The sequence below is a fragment of the Octopus bimaculoides genome, chromosome 10 (genome assembly GCF_046866305.1).
Source record: "Octopus bimaculoides isolate indiv1 chromosome 10, ASM4686630v1, whole genome shotgun sequence".
NCBI lineage: Eukaryota > Metazoa > Mollusca > Cephalopoda > Octopoda > Octopodidae > Octopus > Octopus bimaculoides.
In genome coordinates this window covers 55,488,366-55,506,482 of record NC_142937.1, presented here as the reverse complement: position 1 = coordinate 55,506,482, position 18,117 = coordinate 55,488,366, and the positions used below count along the sequence as shown (strand labels likewise).

At 37.0% G+C, this 18,117-nt stretch overlaps 1 protein-coding gene across 12 annotated transcripts in view; it reads left to right on the top strand.

Moving 5' to 3' along the window:
- The window catches only part of LOC106877129 (LYR motif-containing protein 1), a 213,029-nt gene that overhangs the window by 31,570 nt on the left and 163,342 nt on the right, over positions 1–18,117 (top strand). The window contains exon 5 of one of the 12 annotated variants that reach the window (XR_016243424.1): positions 7,645–7,764. The exons of the other annotated variants lie outside the window; for them this stretch is intronic. The gene's annotated coding sequence lies outside the window, so the exon portion shown is untranslated. The remainder of the gene's footprint in view (positions 1–7,644; positions 7,765–18,117) is intronic. 12 annotated transcript variants of the gene reach the window in all.

The following is an 18,117-nucleotide window of genomic DNA, read 5'->3' as shown; positions in this document are numbered from 1 at the left end:
TAACCCTGAGGACAAAGAAATAAGAACCCACAATATGGTAGAAGCCATAGCCACTCATAATAAAATGGAATGCTGGTGGAATGTCCCAGTGAAGACCTCAATAGAATGTAAGCACAACAGACCTGATATAATGATTTGGGAGAGAGAAGAGAAACTGTGCACAGTTGTGGAAATTAGCTGCCCAGCGGATGTTAAAATAAAGCTAAAGATCAGTGAAAAAGAGAATACCTACGCTGAGCAATTGAGAAATTTGCAGTTATTCTATCCAGATTACAAGTTCAGGTTTATAGCTGTAATTATTGGGGCCCTGGGATATGTAACACACTGCTTAAATACCAGTCTTGAGAAATTAGGCTTCTCAAAACCAGAAGGGAGAAAGCTAATTCAAAGGTTACTGATTCAATCCATCACTGAAACTGTAAAAATCTGTAAAACTTTTGAAAAGTTTAGCATCTTTATATATATATAGATGAGCGTGTCTAGATATGCAACTATATGCATAACAATACATACATAGAGCAAAACATACAAATCTGCACATAGACATACATACAAACAAAAATATCCTGCTGTTGACATTGAAATTTCAATGAAGGAGCCTTGGATCTAGGTTAGAAACTGGCTCTTTCTCTATTAGCAAAAAATCTTGAAATAAAACTGAACAATGACATACATACATACGCGTGCGTGTGCACCCCCCCCCCCCCCGCCAGTGTTTCAAAAGTTTATGACACATTCTGAGAACTCTTATATCATGAACTACAAATGGTAGCATGATTGATCTGGTACCATTTAAAAGATAAAAATGTCAAGTTTTCTTCTGTTAATTTTAATTTGATTAATTAAATTTAATTGTGTTTTTTTGTCTCTTTTCAGATCCATTAATGTCATTCACAAAACAAGAGAAATCATTTTGCTTTCTAAAATACACTAAAACTGAATTATGGACACGTGTTCAATGCAAATTTCAAGCAGGCACCAGACAGATGTTCCATTTTGAATTGGTATGCAAAATTTAAGGAGGAGGGGTGTTTGTGTCCGGCAAAGAGAATAGGACATCCCTCAACTTCAGATTATATGGTTGAACAAATTTGGCAAGCCTTCCAGTGCAACCCCCAGAAATCAGTCAGAATAGACAGTTGAGAACTTCAGCTCCCATCAACAACTGTTTGGCATGTCTTAAAGGGATGGCTGCAGTTCACACCACACAAGCTGCAATTGGTTCGACATTTGAAGGACACTGATAAACCTATTCACCATGAATTTTGCACAGAGGTGTCCTGTTCTCTTTGCTAGGCACAAACACCCCTCCTCCTTAAATTTTACATGCCAATTCAAAATGGAATGTCTGTCTGGTGCCTGCTTGGTAAATGTTGTGTGAAATTTGCATTGAACTCATGTCCATGATTCAGTTTCAGTGTATTCTAGGATGCAAAATGATTTATCTTGTTTTGTGGATGACATTACTGGATCTGAAAAGAGACAAAAACAAAATTAAATTAAATTTAATTGAAATTAAATTAACAGAAGAAAACTTGACACTTTTAGCTTTTAAATGGTACCATTTCAATCATGCTACCATTTGTAGTTCATGATATAAGAATTCTTAAAATGTGACATAGACTTTTGAAACCCATTATATATATACACACACAGAAACACATATATTTATGTGTGTGTATTCACACACACACATACATACATATTAATTTACACACATATATATTTGTCAGTTGTACATTGAAATAATTTCTGTTGATAACTGGGGAAGCTGCTGTCTGTTCTAGTTGTGCTATCTTGGGTGACTGGGGTGTATTTTTTTTTGTAATGGTTCCATGATCCTGGCTGTGCTGAAGGTTGTGGAGATTGAAGGAGTGACAGTGGTGTTGGGGGTGGTGGTACTGGTATGAATACCAAACAGACAGACAGTAATGATAATTGTGGTGTTGGTGGGAGTTTGCTATGCTGCCGGAGTAGTGGTGAGGGTTCTAGTTGTGATAATGGTGCTGGCAGTGTTAGTGGTGTTGGCTGGGGGTTTGTCATGATACATACAGTAGTAGTAGTAGTGTGGTGTTGGTAGCAGTTTGCTGTGTCACTAGATTGGTTGTGATGGTTGTAGTAGTGGTTGTATTAATGGTGGTAGTGGTGAGTATCATAGTATGAATGGTGATGGTATCAGTGATGGGGTACCCATGGTGGTAGAGGTGGTGGAGTTAATTGTTATAACTGTTGTTGTTGTTGTTTTTGTTTAGCCCTAGGTCATCTTTGATCAAGCAGACCAATGATCAAAGGTATTCCATTGTGACTAGCCCATCCTATGTGCAGAGTGGGGATGCAATGCCAGATTATTCTATATATCCTTTTCTAAGATGGTAGGGTGTAATTTGAGAAAAATTTGGTTGCTATTTCTAGCATGAGGTAGCAGTGATAGTAGTAGGCATCATAATAGTGGCGGTGTTGGTGACAATGGTGGCTATGTTGTGGTGATGGTATTAGTATTGATGGTGGTGGTGGTGATTGTAACAGTAGTTATAGAGGTCATGTTGACAATATTGTTAGTGATGGTCTAGATAGTGTTAGGGTTATTGGTGGTGTTAATAGATATGATACCAGTGCTATACATAGATTATTACCATTACTACTACTATTGCTGCTACTACTACTACTACTACTACTACTACTACTACTACTACTACTACTACTACTACTACTACTACTACTACTAGTAGTAGTAGTAGTGGCTTAGCAGGTTGTGGTGACATACTACCATATGTTGTAGAAATGTAGTTATACTAGTGCTATATTAGTAATTAAAATCCACAACTCAGTGGGACTGCTTACAGTACCTCCTTCACTGGGACTGTGGGTTCAAGACCAGCCATATGCACTACTCTCTGATATGAAAATAAGGATGGAATACAAAGTATTAACATTTGTGAAAACTTTGCCAAATTATTTGCACCAAAGTAGAATAATATTGCAGATATCCAGCTGTAGAAACTCTGCCAAATCGGACTGGAGCCTGGTGTTGCCATCCGGTTTCACCAGTCCTCAGTCAAATCGTCCAACCCATGCTAGCATGGAAAGCGGACGTTAAACGATGATGATGATGATGATGATTATGTCTTTGATTTTGGTCTTTAGTTAAACAGTGTTTACTTCTTGATGTAAAATAAAAAAATAGACAATACATTTCAAAGATAGAAGAGGTAACAAGCATCTAATAATGAATATAGTTTTCAAAGGTGTTCTCTCCTAAGACTACCTTCAGTACTATCTATGTAGACTTCATACCATCTCAAGAATCAAACACTTCAGAAAAAATACAGTTTCAAAAGAAATTATTTATTTCATGGTTCTCTATAAACTTCCAACAATCTTCTATAAAATATCCAAGGAATTTCCATGGGTACTGCAACCATGAATGCCAGTCTGACTTGAAGGATGAAAAGCAAAATGACTCTGCTTTGTTTTGAACTTAAATACTGGAGGTACTGAGCTTGATTAGATGCTAGGTAAAGCATCTGGCTTTTATATTCAACATTCAATACCAATTTCATATTGCTAATGTTCTTGAAGAGGCATAAATATCTCCTATTTTCATATCTTTTCCCTTGTAAATCTTCGGTTTTATGCCTCTGGATGGTAAACATGTCTTTGACAATTGAAAATGAAACTGGATGTTCTATGGTTGGTCATTCAGTACTCCTCTGGTTTCTGGTTCAAATCTTACTAGTAGACTTTGATTCATCTATGATTGATAAGTTATATCCTACAATAAGAAGCAGAACAGCTGAATGAAAGTCAAGTTAAACTATCAACTCATTGGTCTTGAGTTCAATTTAACTTACATGATGTAAATTTAAGTTTCCATTACTGAGTTCACTAAGTTTTTAGGAATTTGTGTAATGAGATCATCTGAGAATGATCTTTGTGATACACCAACATTCTATTGAGAGGGAAGAGTTACTGTCACTTTTCTGCTGAATGTTATAAAACTGGAACTAAGTACCAACACTGAGACTATCTGGTGTATGGTGAGGGGGAGGGTATGATAGGTATGGGAATATAGTGAGGAGTGTGATAATAAGAGGGTGGGGTTAGATTGCTGGATACACTACCTGAAAAGAAAAAAAGGTGAGATGGAGCATCTTTGATTAAAGATCTGTAGTCATTATACATAATCATTATCATCATCAGCAGCAGGAACTGCAACATCATCATTCCTCTTAGAATTATTGCAGGCATTTAATCTTTTACAATTAACTAAAGCAGTGATTCTGGTCTGTTTTGACGTTGTGAGTCATTTTGGTGATTAAATAAAAACTTATTGGTGAACTTTGCATTGAAAGTTAAAGAAACTTTTAAGATTTAAAATATAGAAAAAGTATTGAAAAATACTTGCTTTAACTCATTTTACTAACCATATTTATGAGTGGGACAAAACTACGAGTAACATGTTTTGTTTCAAGAGGCTCAGGTAATATAGTGTAGATTTTATAATGCTTTAACCCTTTTGATACCAACCTGCCTGAAACCACTCTTCGTTCTATGATACAAATTCCTTGTTTTAAGATAATCTAAATAATACAATCTTCCTTTTAAATTTCATGTTAGTTATACTCATATTAATTACACTCATGTTAATTATACTCCAACCAGCAGCTTTATAATGACAAATTATCTCAATAAATTCTTCATTATTTTCAAAATTACTTGAAGTACAGGCAGTATATTTCAAGAAAAATATGGTAATGAAAGGGTTAAATGATTGTCATTTTCTATTTACTTTTAATGATGTATGGCCTGGATGGGTTGTCACAGTTAGTCATTTCTTATTAGGTGCCACTACTGTTATAGATTGGTGCTTGTATGTGTCATTTAGTTTCTGTGGTTGGATACCAAAGTCAAATCTATATCACACTTAGGTACTTGTGATGCTCTATTTGAAAACTATTGGATTAGATAAATAAATATTTAGAGAGAAGAGTGTTTTATTTGATTCTTAAATATGTTACCTCATAAAAATTATAGTTTACAGTAATGGGTTTTCAATAAAAATTCTGTATGAGCTAATACTGTATTTATGTGATCAGGAAAGAAGATAAAACCAGAAGAAATAAAAGAATAAAAAGAAGTACAACAAATTGTACATGAATATTGATTTTATTTAATAAGATTAATGTTTCTTAAAGGCGTTAGTTGCCTTCTAGAACATTTGTTAAAGAAATAAAAAATGTTAACCATGCAAAGATAAGTTTGATGAAGATAGAATAACTCCAAGTCATACATGGCTTCTTCATTAATAAATCTACAATTTCATCTCTTTTTACTCATTTAACATTTAACATTATGCAACCAAGTGGTTGCTGATGTTGTTTGTTTAGCCCAGGGTCAGTTATGACTTATGGTCAAAAGTATTTCTGCTATGATCATCCTGTCTTTTCAAACAGTTTTACTTGGACCAATTATTCAATTTGGCTTCTATTTCTAGTAGGTCAGCTAGTCAGCAGCTGTCATATAATGGCTCCTTTGTTGACTTGAGTTTTACCTCTGGCATAGATGTAATCACCAGCCATCAATATGTCAGACAAGGTAGGCCAAGATCTACTTGAATTTGTCATTGTTATCACTTATGTTGTTGTTGAAATGGTGTTTGCTAATTACAATAACAGTTCTTATAAAAATAATTAGTTGAATTTCTGTAAATAGGAAATATTGTAGTTTATGTTAATAGGTTTTACAGCTGTGCATGTGTGTATGGTAGGAATGTGGTTGAGGTCCCCTAAAAACTTTCAGGACAGTGGAATGTTGCCAACAAAAGCAATGGTTCTTCATGATTGCCTCACCTGACTACCTAGGGGTGTTCCTCCTCCTCCAGCTGAGCTCTTTTTACTGGCAGACACTTTTTCTTTTTTTTATTATTATCATCACGTTCCATCTTTTAAACTCATCATTATTATCATCACATCTCAAATCAGTTCTTTTTGTCTTATACATAGCACACAAATACCAACACACACAAGCATGCACACATACACACATACACAGACATAAACACACAAACACACATACGTACACAAACACAGACACATGCACACAAACACATATACACTCAAGCACACACATGCATATACAGACATGCACATGCACACATACACACCCTTAGGGTTATAGTTCCAGCTTACAATATTTTGTTCCTTAGAGTTTTGTATCCTGATATCTGGATAATCCTCTAACTAGGTTGGCTGCTGGAATGAATATATCTCTCAGCCAGGGTTGATCAATTTTAGAATGATTCAAGAATTTGTTGTTTGTCTTATTAGCAACATGGTGGCCTATTGAATTCAGATTTATTGGATGTTTGAATCTAGTCTAGCTCTACAGCTTTGTTGGAGTTGGTAACAATATAGAAATTAACTCTGGCATTGTGTTTAAGGTGTTTGATGTTTTGGATGCACATATAACAGAGTGTGAGTGTCTTAAGAGCAAAATTGAGTATAAGGGCATCAGATGTGTGCAAGAGAGAAGACTGTGTTGGTATGGCCATGTGATGCGTATGGATGAGAACAACTGCATAAAGAAGTGCCAGTCTCTAACTGTGGAAAGAGCCTGTGGAAAGGGTAGACCCAGGAAGACCTGGGATGATGTAGTGAAATATGATCTTCAGATGTTGAGTCACAGAGGTGATGACAAGTGACAGAATTTTGGTAATTTGCTGTGCTTAAAAAGATATGTCAAGCTAAGTGAAATCATAGTCATGGCTAGTGCTGGTAACATGTATAAAGCAGCTCTCTGGGTTACCAGTTCCTGTCAAACTGTTTAACCCATGCCAGCAGGGAAAATGAATGCTAAATGATGACAGTGATGAAAATATTTTTCAGCATCACAGAGGCTACAGAAATTTGCACAAGGGATTTATATGCTGCACGAGTGCTGCAGAGATCAGGCAATATTAAAGCTGTTAACATTGTGATCTTTCAAGTGTCATATATGATTTGATAACACTGCTGTTTCTGTTGTCTGTATGTTTAAGGTAGACTTATAGTTGATGTGCCATGTCTTGAAGCTGATTTTGTTCATTCTGATATATAATCAAAGGTGTTGTATAGGTACTGATACTGTAGCTTGGCAGATCCTTAATCACTGCCTAAGTTCATTCTCTCCATCCCGAAGAAAGACTAAATATAAACTTACCCCTCCTTTGGCTCCACAATAATCTGTACATGACCAATTCACATACATGACAACTGAAAGTCAACACTATGTCTAACCATGCTGATGAACAATAATCAAGTGAGATATCTGTTCCCTCTACTGGCTCCATCTGAGGATAGTTCAAGGACTGGAACATGAAACTTGAAACAGTTGAATGTTGTGGCTATGATAGTAACACTATATATTAAGAAAAATAATGTAGCAACAGTATTCAGCTCTATGGCCAGATATGTGTGTACATATACACATATACATACTTGTATGTGTGTGTGCACATATACAACACACACACACAGACTCATGCACACTTACACACACAGACTCATGCACACTTACACACACACTTATATAATATATATAAGAAAAATATTTAGGTGGGCTGAAACTGGATTTCTTTCTTGAAGCTGAAATTTTTTGTTTGTCTAGGGCTGAGAGGTTAACATCTGTTGTGCTTTTAAAGTGAAAACTAACAGGATGTTGTTTTAATCTACATTGAATTGTTTGAGTGGAACTTACTCTAATGGCTAACATCAGTGGCACAGCATTGTAGGTATATTGTTGATATATTGTAGTATATTATAGGTATATTGTATCAGGTCATCCCATAAGTTCTGTCTGAATTTTGAATAAAGAAAACAAGTGATGAAATGTTATATTTGAAATTTAATAATCAATGTACTTTCCCTGATTATCTGTGACTTCCTTCCATCTATTTACAATCTTTTTTAATCCCATCAATGTAAAACTCTTGGTTTCAAAGTGAAGAACTCTGAAATGTCAGTTTTGACCTCCTCCTGGCTTGCGAAAGTTATGTTCCCCAAATGATTCTGTAAACTATGAAACAAATGGTAGTCTGAAGGAGCAAGGTCGGGAAGATAAAGTGGATGAGGAATTGTCTCCCAACCAAGCTCTTCAATCTTCTGTAATGTGATCTTTGCAGTGTGGGGTCGCGCATTGTCCTGATGAAACATCACTCCTTTTCAATTCACTAAAGTGGGTCTTTTTTTCTTCAAAGCTTGGTTCAAACACACTAATTGCTGACAGTAGACTTGAGCATTGATTGTTGCATTAGGTGGTAACAATTCAAAGTGAATTACTCCTTTGCAATCTCACCAGATAGAGAGAAGAACCTTTTTCCCATGAAGTTCCCTTCTTGGTTGTGGTTGAGCTTCTTCCCTTTTACCAAGCCACTGTTTATGACATCTAACATTTCGATAGAAGATCCATTTTTCATCACCAGTCAAAAGTCTATCCAAAAAGGGTGAAATGAGTTTGCAAGAATGGAGAGAAGAGTAGATGTCAGCTCGGGATTTGCAGTTGCTTTCGGACAATTCATAAAGCACCAATTTTCAAAGTTTAGGAACCTTTCCAAGTTGTTTAAGATGATGATGAACAGTTGTATGGTTTGAACTAAGCTTTATTGCTAATTCTACAACTGATAATGCAGGAGCTTATCATCAAACTCAACTGGATGTCCTGTTCGATCTCCATCTTCAAGGCCGAAATCTCCACTTCTGAATTTTGAAAACCATCTTCTGCAAGTTCTTTCATTCAAGCCTTCTTTCTCATAAACTGAGTGTATGTTTCAAATCGCTTCGGCCGCAGAGTTTCCTTTTTTGTACTCATAAAGTATTATGTGCCTCAAATGCTCTTTGGATACTTCCATGTGAGAAAGGGTTTTAATCAAAGAAATTTTAATTCTATTATTCTGTAAAATAATTGGTTTAAATGTACACAGATGCATAAAAATAATTTTTAATTCTATTAGACATTTTAAAATACTATTAAATTTCATTCAGTTTTAAAAAAGGTAAATTCGGACAGAACTTATGGGATGACCTGATAAGTATATTGTTCTGCATTGTAGGTATATTATTGTATATTGTAGGTGTATTATAGGTATATTGAAAGTATATTGTTGTATATTGTTGGTACATTATAGGTATATTGCAGTAAAATATGTTTATGATTTGCTTGCTTTTAACATTCCTCAGAACCTCTGCCATAACATTATGTATTTCCCTGAATGTATATTGCTTGTCATTGAAAGTAACACTTATACACTATATAGCATATCTACATGTATGTGTGTGTACCATATAGTATATGTATGTGTGTGTTTGCACTTTTGTATTTGAATGCATATCTGTCTATCAGTTTTTGTATCTCATTTTCATCATCTCCATGACTATCACCACTACTGCCACCATCCGCATCATAACTGTCATCATTTTACATTTGCCTTTGTATGCGGACATGTGTCAGACTAGTTTCATAGAACCTCATCATTCATCATAGTTCTTCATTGTCTGGCACACATAACAACAGAAAGAATGTATCCTGAATATATCTATATAAGGGAAACATGTGAATATTTACATTAAGTTATCCTTCCAAGACATCTAGATGTGTCAGTAACTGTATGTTTCTTCAGTTAGTGTAGACTACAACAGTAAAAACTGGCCATCGTTTTTGTGTATGTTATGTTTTTTTGGCAAGGTATACCCCTAACTAAGGTCCTACCTTATCATGGTGTAGAAACTTACTTGCTAGGAGGCCATACTGGACTGGTGCAACCATGCTAGGTGGGTCTGTTAGTCGCAGCCAGACCAAATGCACTCCATTCTCAAGACCTCAATGGTGAATCAAGTGGATGAAGTTACCTAACTCAACAGTGCGAAGGCAAATGAAGGCTGTAACAGGTTTTATAACTCCAATTGTCTTAGTTTCCTTGCCATTGGGTCCAGTTAGCAGTTTTGTGAAGGGCCATGTGCTTCTTGGAGTGCAACAAGTACACATTAAACAACATCATGCACAGGCAGTCTTTTGGTGATCATGGAAGGATGATGAGAGCAGTTGGGTGGCGGCTGAAAGCTCTTCATCATGAACTGGCATAGAAGTGGGGAATTTTAGAATTACTTGCTCAACTTTTGAAAGTGAAGTAGGAAAGTTGTTTGGTAGTGGCATTCTTGCCTGTGCAACCATCTTTAGGATCAACTCTGCATACCCTAAGAATGGGAGGTGTATAGAAAAGGTGCCTTAAGTGTAGCCTGCTTCAGTTCAATTTGCCTGGAAAAATGAGTCTAGAGAGTTTTGCCAATATGTGATCGAAGAGTTATAGGATATCGAACAATGGGGTTTGGAACATGGAATGTACAAACTGATGGACAATTCAAACTTGGACAGATCTGAAAGAACTGCCTTTGTAGCTTGTGAACTTCCAAAAGTCCAACTTTGGCATTGTTGCACTGAGTGAGAAGAGCAGGAGAAGGACAACTCAAAGAGGAACAAGGTCAAATACATCATCATCATCATCATCGTTTAACGTCCGCTTTCCATGCTAGCATGGGTTGGACGATTTGACTGAGGACTGGTGAAACCGGATGGCAACACCAGGCTCCAATCTAATTTGGCAGAGTTTCTACAGCTGGATGCCCTTCCTAACGCCAACCACTCAGAGAGTGTAGTGGGTGCTTTTACGTGTCACCCGCACGAGGGCCAGTCAGGCGGTACTGGCAATGGCCACGCTCAAAATGGTGTATTTTATGTGCCACCCGCACAAGAGCCAGTCCAGGGGCACTGGCAACGATCTTGCTTGAAAATCCTATGAAGGCCAGTCAGGCGGTACTGGCAATGGCCACGCTGAAAATGGTGCATCCCATGTGCCACCCGCACAAGAGCCAGTCCAGGGGCACTGGCAACGATCTTACTTGGCTTGCCGGGTCTTCTCACGCACAGCACATTTCCAAAAGTCTCAGTCAGTAGTCATCGCCTCGGTGAGGCCCAATGTTTGAAGGTCTTGCCTCACCACCTCAGCCCAGGTCTTCCTGGGCCTACCTCTTCCACGGGTTCCCTCAACTGTTAGGGTGTGGCACTTTTTCACGCAGCTATCCTCATCCATTCTCACCACATGTCCATACCAGTGCAATCGTCTCTCTTGCACACCACAACTGATGCTTTTTATGTTCAGCTTTTCTCTCAAGATACTTACACTCTGACGGGTATGCACACTGACATTACACATCCAGCGAAGCATACTGGCTTCATTCCTTGCGAGCTTACGCATGTCCTCAGCAGTCACAGCCCATGTTTCACTGCCATGTAGCATGGCTGTTCGTACACATGCGTCATACAGTCTGCCTTTTACTCTGAGTGAGAGTCCCTTTGTTGCCAGCAGAGGTAAGAGCTCTCTAAACTTTGCCCAGGCTATTCTTATTCTAGCAGCTACACTTTCAGCGCACCCACCCCCACTACTAACTTGGTCACCCAGATAGCGGAAGCTATCAACTATCTCTAGTTTTTCTCCCTGGAATGAGATAGAAGTTGTTTCCTGTTTGTTTACAGTGTTTATTGCACCTGAACATCTGCCACATACAAAAACTAACTTCGTAGTTAATCTGCCTTTGATATTGCTGCACCTCTTATGTGTCCATACCTTGCACCGGGTACATCTTATAGAGTTACTACCTACTCCTTTTCTACATACTGAGCAGGGCCATCTACCTGAAGGGGTTTGTGTTTTATCTACCTTCCTACTTATTAGGATTTTGGTTTTTGCTAGGTTGACTCTAAGGCCCTTCGATTCTAGTCCTTGCTTCCACACCTGAAACTTCTCCTCTAGTTCTGATAGTGACTGCGCAATTAGTGCAAGGTCATCAGCATAGAGGAGCTCCCAGGGGCAACCTGTCTTGAATTCCTCTGTGATCGCCTGGAGGACTATGATAAATAGGAGGGGGCTGAGGACGGAACCTTGGTGAACCCCTACCTCTACCCGGAATTCATTACTGTACTCATTTCCAACCCTCACCTTACTGGCAGCATTTCTGTACATGGCTCGCACAGCTCTCACTAACCATTCTTCTATCCCAAGTTTCCTCATTGACCACCATAGATCCTAAATGCAGAGGACATGCAAAGACTAGAGAGGATTGAAGCTAGAATGCTCCACTTGATGTTCAATGTTAGTGTGCATGTATGACAAAGTGTAAATGTATCAAGAGGAAAGTTACACATAAGAAAAAACAGATGTAGTGTGTAAGAGAAAAGACTGTGCTGGTATGGCCATGTGATGCAATGAATGAGGGAAGCTGTATAGTGAAGTGTCAATTGCTTAATGTGAATAAAGTTTGTGGAAGAAGGAAACCCTGGAAGATGGCTTCACCTTGATTGATCCCACTCATTCTCATATAATTTGAGTAGCTATCTTTTTCTTCTGCAGCAATAAACCCAATTCCTGTCTTTTATACATTAACTTCTCAACACACAACATAAAGTTGTCTCCCTCTTTACTATAGTCCCACTCAGTCAAGAAGGCTCTTTAGTCATGCAAATTACATGGCAACCTCACTAGTTCTGGTGTTACAAAGAAAAGAAAAATACTGAAAGAAAAAGAAGCATTGAGCACACTCTGTAAAGTGCTTGGCTTTACGAAGGTAGTGTAGCTATAGAAACGATGATAAAACAGACATTGGAGTTTGAAACAATCTTCTGACTTGTCAGATGCTGTCAGTCCATTCATCCATCCATCCCATACCAGCATGGAGGATGGACATTAAATAATAATGATGATGGTCCTATATATACACACATGCATGCACGCATGCACACACACAGAGTTTAATGAAAGCTAGCAAGCTGAAACTTCAAAGTCACTGTCACCACTCTCCCTCTAAAAACATAATAAATTTGTACTCTACAAATCATTCAGTAATTCTTCAGGTTTAATGTTAAGTTGTTTTTATTTGTTTTTATGTCAAGTTATAATAAAGACAGCTTAACATTAAACCTGAAGAATTACTGAATGATTTACACAGTACAAATTTATTATACTTTTACAGGGAGAGTGGTGATAGTGACTTCAAAGTTTCAACCTGCTAGCTTTCATCAGACTGTATATATATATCTTATTATCTCTTACTTGTTTCAGTCATTAGACTGTGGCATGCTGGGATACCACCTTGAAGAATTTGTAGTCGAATGAATTGACCCCAGTACTTATTCAAGTCTGGTACTTATACTACCAGTTGTCAAGAGAAGGGGAGGGAGAACAGACACACACATACAAAGGCACCCATACTCACACACACACACACACACACACATATACATGACAGACTTCTTTCAGTTTCTGTCTACCAAATCTGCTCACAAGGCCTTGGTCAGCCTGAGGCTATAGTTAAAGACACTTGCCGCAGGTGCCATGCAATGGGACTGAACTTGGACCCAAGCTTCTTATCACACTGCCACACCTGTATCTATATATAAAAGTTATAACTAAACTGAATACACACACCCACTGAAAAATACTTGAATACAGTAGTTTGTTGGTGACTAACTGGCCATTTTATTCTGGAAATTCTTGTTGTAGAGAATGGATGTTTGAGTTTAAATATATTCCATAGGTCACACATGGAACTTTCATTAGTAACAACATGTAATTTCCTGCAACCATGCAAACAGACTGCTTGTCTGGACTATTTTCATAGTTTAAATATAATATATCATAACTAACAAGCTTTATAATGAAACCTGAGAAGGAATTACACATGGGAATGAAAATATTTTGAATTCAAGAGATAATTGTGTGTGTGTGTGTGTGTGTAAATGTTTATGTGAATATATGTGTTTGAGTGTGCATCTTTGTGAGAGAGAAGAGAGGATATACACACACATACACACACACACACACACATATAGGTGTGGCTGTGTGGTTAAGAAGTTTGCATACCAACCAAGTTTTGGTTTCAGTTCTATTATGTGGCACTTTGGGCAAGTGTTTTCTACTATAACTCCAGACTGGCCAAGCCTTGTGCATGGACTTGGTAGGTGGAAAATGAAAGATCCCAATTCATGTAGTCATGCATGTGTCTGTCTGTCTGTTTTCAACAATTGCGTGGAAGTTGTGAACATACACACATTGAAAACTGGACATTAAAACAATGAGAACGTGCCATTCATTTCCAGTTTTCTGTGTAAACATTACCTTGCTTGGAAACAGTTGAGGATTACCAACAGGAAGGGCATCTGGGCATAGAAAATCTGTTACAATAAACTTCATCCATCCCATGGCAGCAATGAAAAGTGTATGTTAAAACTATGATGATTATGTGTATTAAAATGATGATTATAATAATCATCATTTTAATGTTCACATATTTTCTCATCTAACTAATTTCTCTCTCTCTCTCTCTCTCTCTCTCTCTCTCTCTCTCTCTATATATATATATATATATATATATATATATATATATATATATATATATATATATATATATATATATATGTATCTTAGAGAGCGAAAGAGAGAGAGAGAGAATATAATATACACACATGATGTGTTGATAATGTAATATGAATACTAAGATATATTGGTTGTATTGAAATTGGTTCCTGTGATAGGATTGGGATTAATGGAGGTGTAGTAATTAAGGTGTATAATTAGATTCAGCTATAAATGAGTCCATATATATATATATATATAGGTGCAGGAGTGGCTGTGTGGTAAGTAGCTTGTTTACCAACCACATGGTTCCAGGTTGAGTCCCTCTGCGTGGCTCCTTGGGCAAGTGTCTTCTACTGTAGCCTCAAGCCAACCAAAGCCTTGTGAGTGCGTTTGGTCGACGGAAACTGAAAGAAGCTTGTTGTATATATACATACATATATATATATGTGTGTGTGTGTATGTGTGTATGTGTATGTGTCTGTGTTTGTCTCCCTAATATTACTTGACAACTGTTGCTGGTATGTTTACGTCCCCATAGCTTAATGGTTCAGCAAAAGAAACCGATAGAATAAGTACTAGGCTTACAAAGAATAAGTTTTGGGGTCGATTTGCTTGACTAAAGGCAGTGCTCCAGCATGGCTGCAGTCAAATGACTGAAACACGTAAGAAAATATATATATATATAGTGACCGAGACCTTTGGAAATATGCTGTGCTTGAGAAGACCCAGCAAGCCAAGTGAGACCATAACCTGTGGCCTATGCCAGTGGTGTAACCAGCCCACTTAGGCGTACCTTTCTTTCATTGGACACTAAACTCTGCTTGTGAAGACCTGTTGAGGCAAGTGAAATCGAAATCAAATTCAATAACAGCACCGCATGACTGGCATCCGTGCTAGTGGAGCGCTAAGAGTACCATCTAAGTGTGATCGTTACCAGTGTCATCTTACTGGCACTTGTGCCGGTGGTATGTGGAAAACAACATTTGAGCGAGGGCATTGCCAGTGCCTCTGGACTGGCTCCTGTGCAGATGACATGTAAAAACACCATTTGAGTGTAGCCATTGCTAGTATCACCTGACTGGCCCTCATGCCGGTGGCATGTAAAAGCACCCACTACACTCTCGGAGTGGTTGGCATTAGGAAGGGCATCCAGCTGTAGAAACTCTCAGATCAGACTGGAGCCTGGTGCAGCCATCTGGCTCACCAGTCTCCAGTCAAACCGTCCAACCCATGCCAGCATGGAAAGCGGACGTTAAACGATGTTGATGATGATGATATAGCAGCAGTACCGTCAACATTGTACATTGGCTGTCCAAACTCCCCAAGTGAAATGTGAGACAGGTCTGCTAACCAAAACAGCTCAAAAGTGCATATCTCACTTATGTTTCATTTTCGCGTGGTTGCTGTGACTAGATGCCCTTCCTGACACCAACTACTTTACATTGGATACTAGATTCATTTTTTTTTAGAGGTGTCTCATGTCATTGACACAACTAAAGAAGCCTTACAACCTCATAGGTTACGAAGTGTAGTGGATGTGCTTTTTGTGACACCAGCAATTGAGAGGTAGCTGTGTCTATGTAGAAATATATGTGTGTGTAGGTATATGAATGTGTGTGTATGTATGTGTATATATATATATATATATATATATATATATATATATACATATATATGCATGTGTGTATTTTTCTGTCTGTCTGTCTATATATATATGTATATATATATATATATATATGTGTGTATATATATATATATATATATATATATATATATATATATATATATATATATATATATTGTATATGTTTATTCATATCTAAAGTAAACAAGGTTGTATTTCTGGAATCATGTTTACATTACATATGAATAAACATTTATCAGACTCCTAAAACAAGATACTATTGAGCATTTTATGTTTTGTACCACAAAATAAACACACATGCATATGCGTACACACACACACACACACACACACACACACACACACACACATACAGGTTGGTGTACAAATGGATGAAAATCTCACTTAACCCATATTGTGGCAGTTAAATGCATGTATTAATGAGTTGGCTCAGTGTTGCATTACTGGAAGTTTTATGGATTTTTTTTTTACATTTATATTGTTAGTTGTGTTAGGATGACAGCTTAGATTTACAAATTTACATCCATGAAATTTCCAATAATGCTAGACTGAGCAAACTTGCTAATACAGGTTGAGAAAGGGAGGTATACATACATACTTACAATCACCTCAATGCTCAAAGACAAAAAGAAACCAGTAAACAAACATTTAAGCATTCAATATACATTTAATGCAAATGTAATGAACAACACATTACATGAAATGGTGGCAGCCCAACCGATAAGATCTGGTATGACACAGTATCCTTCTCTGTTTTCAATTTTTCCATAATAGAAGCAAAGTTATAGGAGCTTGCTACAATAATCACACTGAACACAGCATCAAATGTGTCAGCATGTGCTTCCTCGCAGATAAAAGACTTTTCAAAGACTGCTGTCAACGTGTGCTTCCTCACAGATAAAAGACTTTTCAAAGATTGTTACTATGGCAACAGACAAAAGAGTTTTCATTGTTCCACTTCTATCGAAACAGGCTTGAATGTGTCTGTGGCTTACAGTTGGCTAAAATTACCAAAATTTTCAAACTTTAATTACTATTAACTTTTTATTTATTGATTTATAGTGAAAATTACTTTCATGTCGTTAATTAGCCTATAAAAGTGTATCCTTACACTGAATATGAAATCCATTTGAACAAAATTGATGCTGGCAGCCGAACCAACAAGATCCAAAAAGACACTGAGTACACTGTAAAGTGGTTAGTATTAGGCAGGGTATCCAGCTGTGAAAACCATGTCAAAACTGGGACACTGGAGTGTGGTTCTCCATCCCATTGGATCTTGTCAAACTGTCCAATCCACGCCATCATGGAAAGTAGAGATAAAATAATGATGATGGCTGTCATGAATTTAGAAGTATTCTTGAAATTTTGTAATTTTATGGCTTATCAAATGAATGAATGAGTAAACTAGTATTAATTAATGCATAAATTAATTTAGTAAATTAATATATCGTTTTTATAAATGGATCTTTGTTCCAATTGTTTTCAAATTTGGTATATGGATTAAGTTTTGTATACTAATTATGAAATAAAATTCATTTTCCCTATAAATCCATAATTAAAAAGTTATTAGCCTTTAAAATTTGCAAAATTTGGGTATTTTAGCCAATCAAAGTGAGTATTTTACACATTACTGTGGCAAAGAATTGTTTCCATTGTAACTAAAGCAAAGAAGCACTATGTGCTCTGTAGCTGATTGTGAAGAACTCTGTTTCTATAGTAACCAAAGATGTGCATACGCACAAGGAGTGTAACCACCATGTGCTCTATAATTGTTTGTTTTCATAATAGATGGGACACACACTCAACAAATTGCATCTTTAAAGTGTGCAAACAAATGACAGTGTGGGACACACAGTTCCATGTTTCACTCTTATCTTTGTGAATTTATGAGGAGAAGGAGATATGAGAAAGATAATTCATTTTATAAAATCCTAGAGCGTATTGCAAACTTTCGTTCTTGAGTTTTTTAACTAATAAATGTCTGTTTTAAGTAATGTTTTGACTGTTATTTCTAGTAACTCCTGTTGGT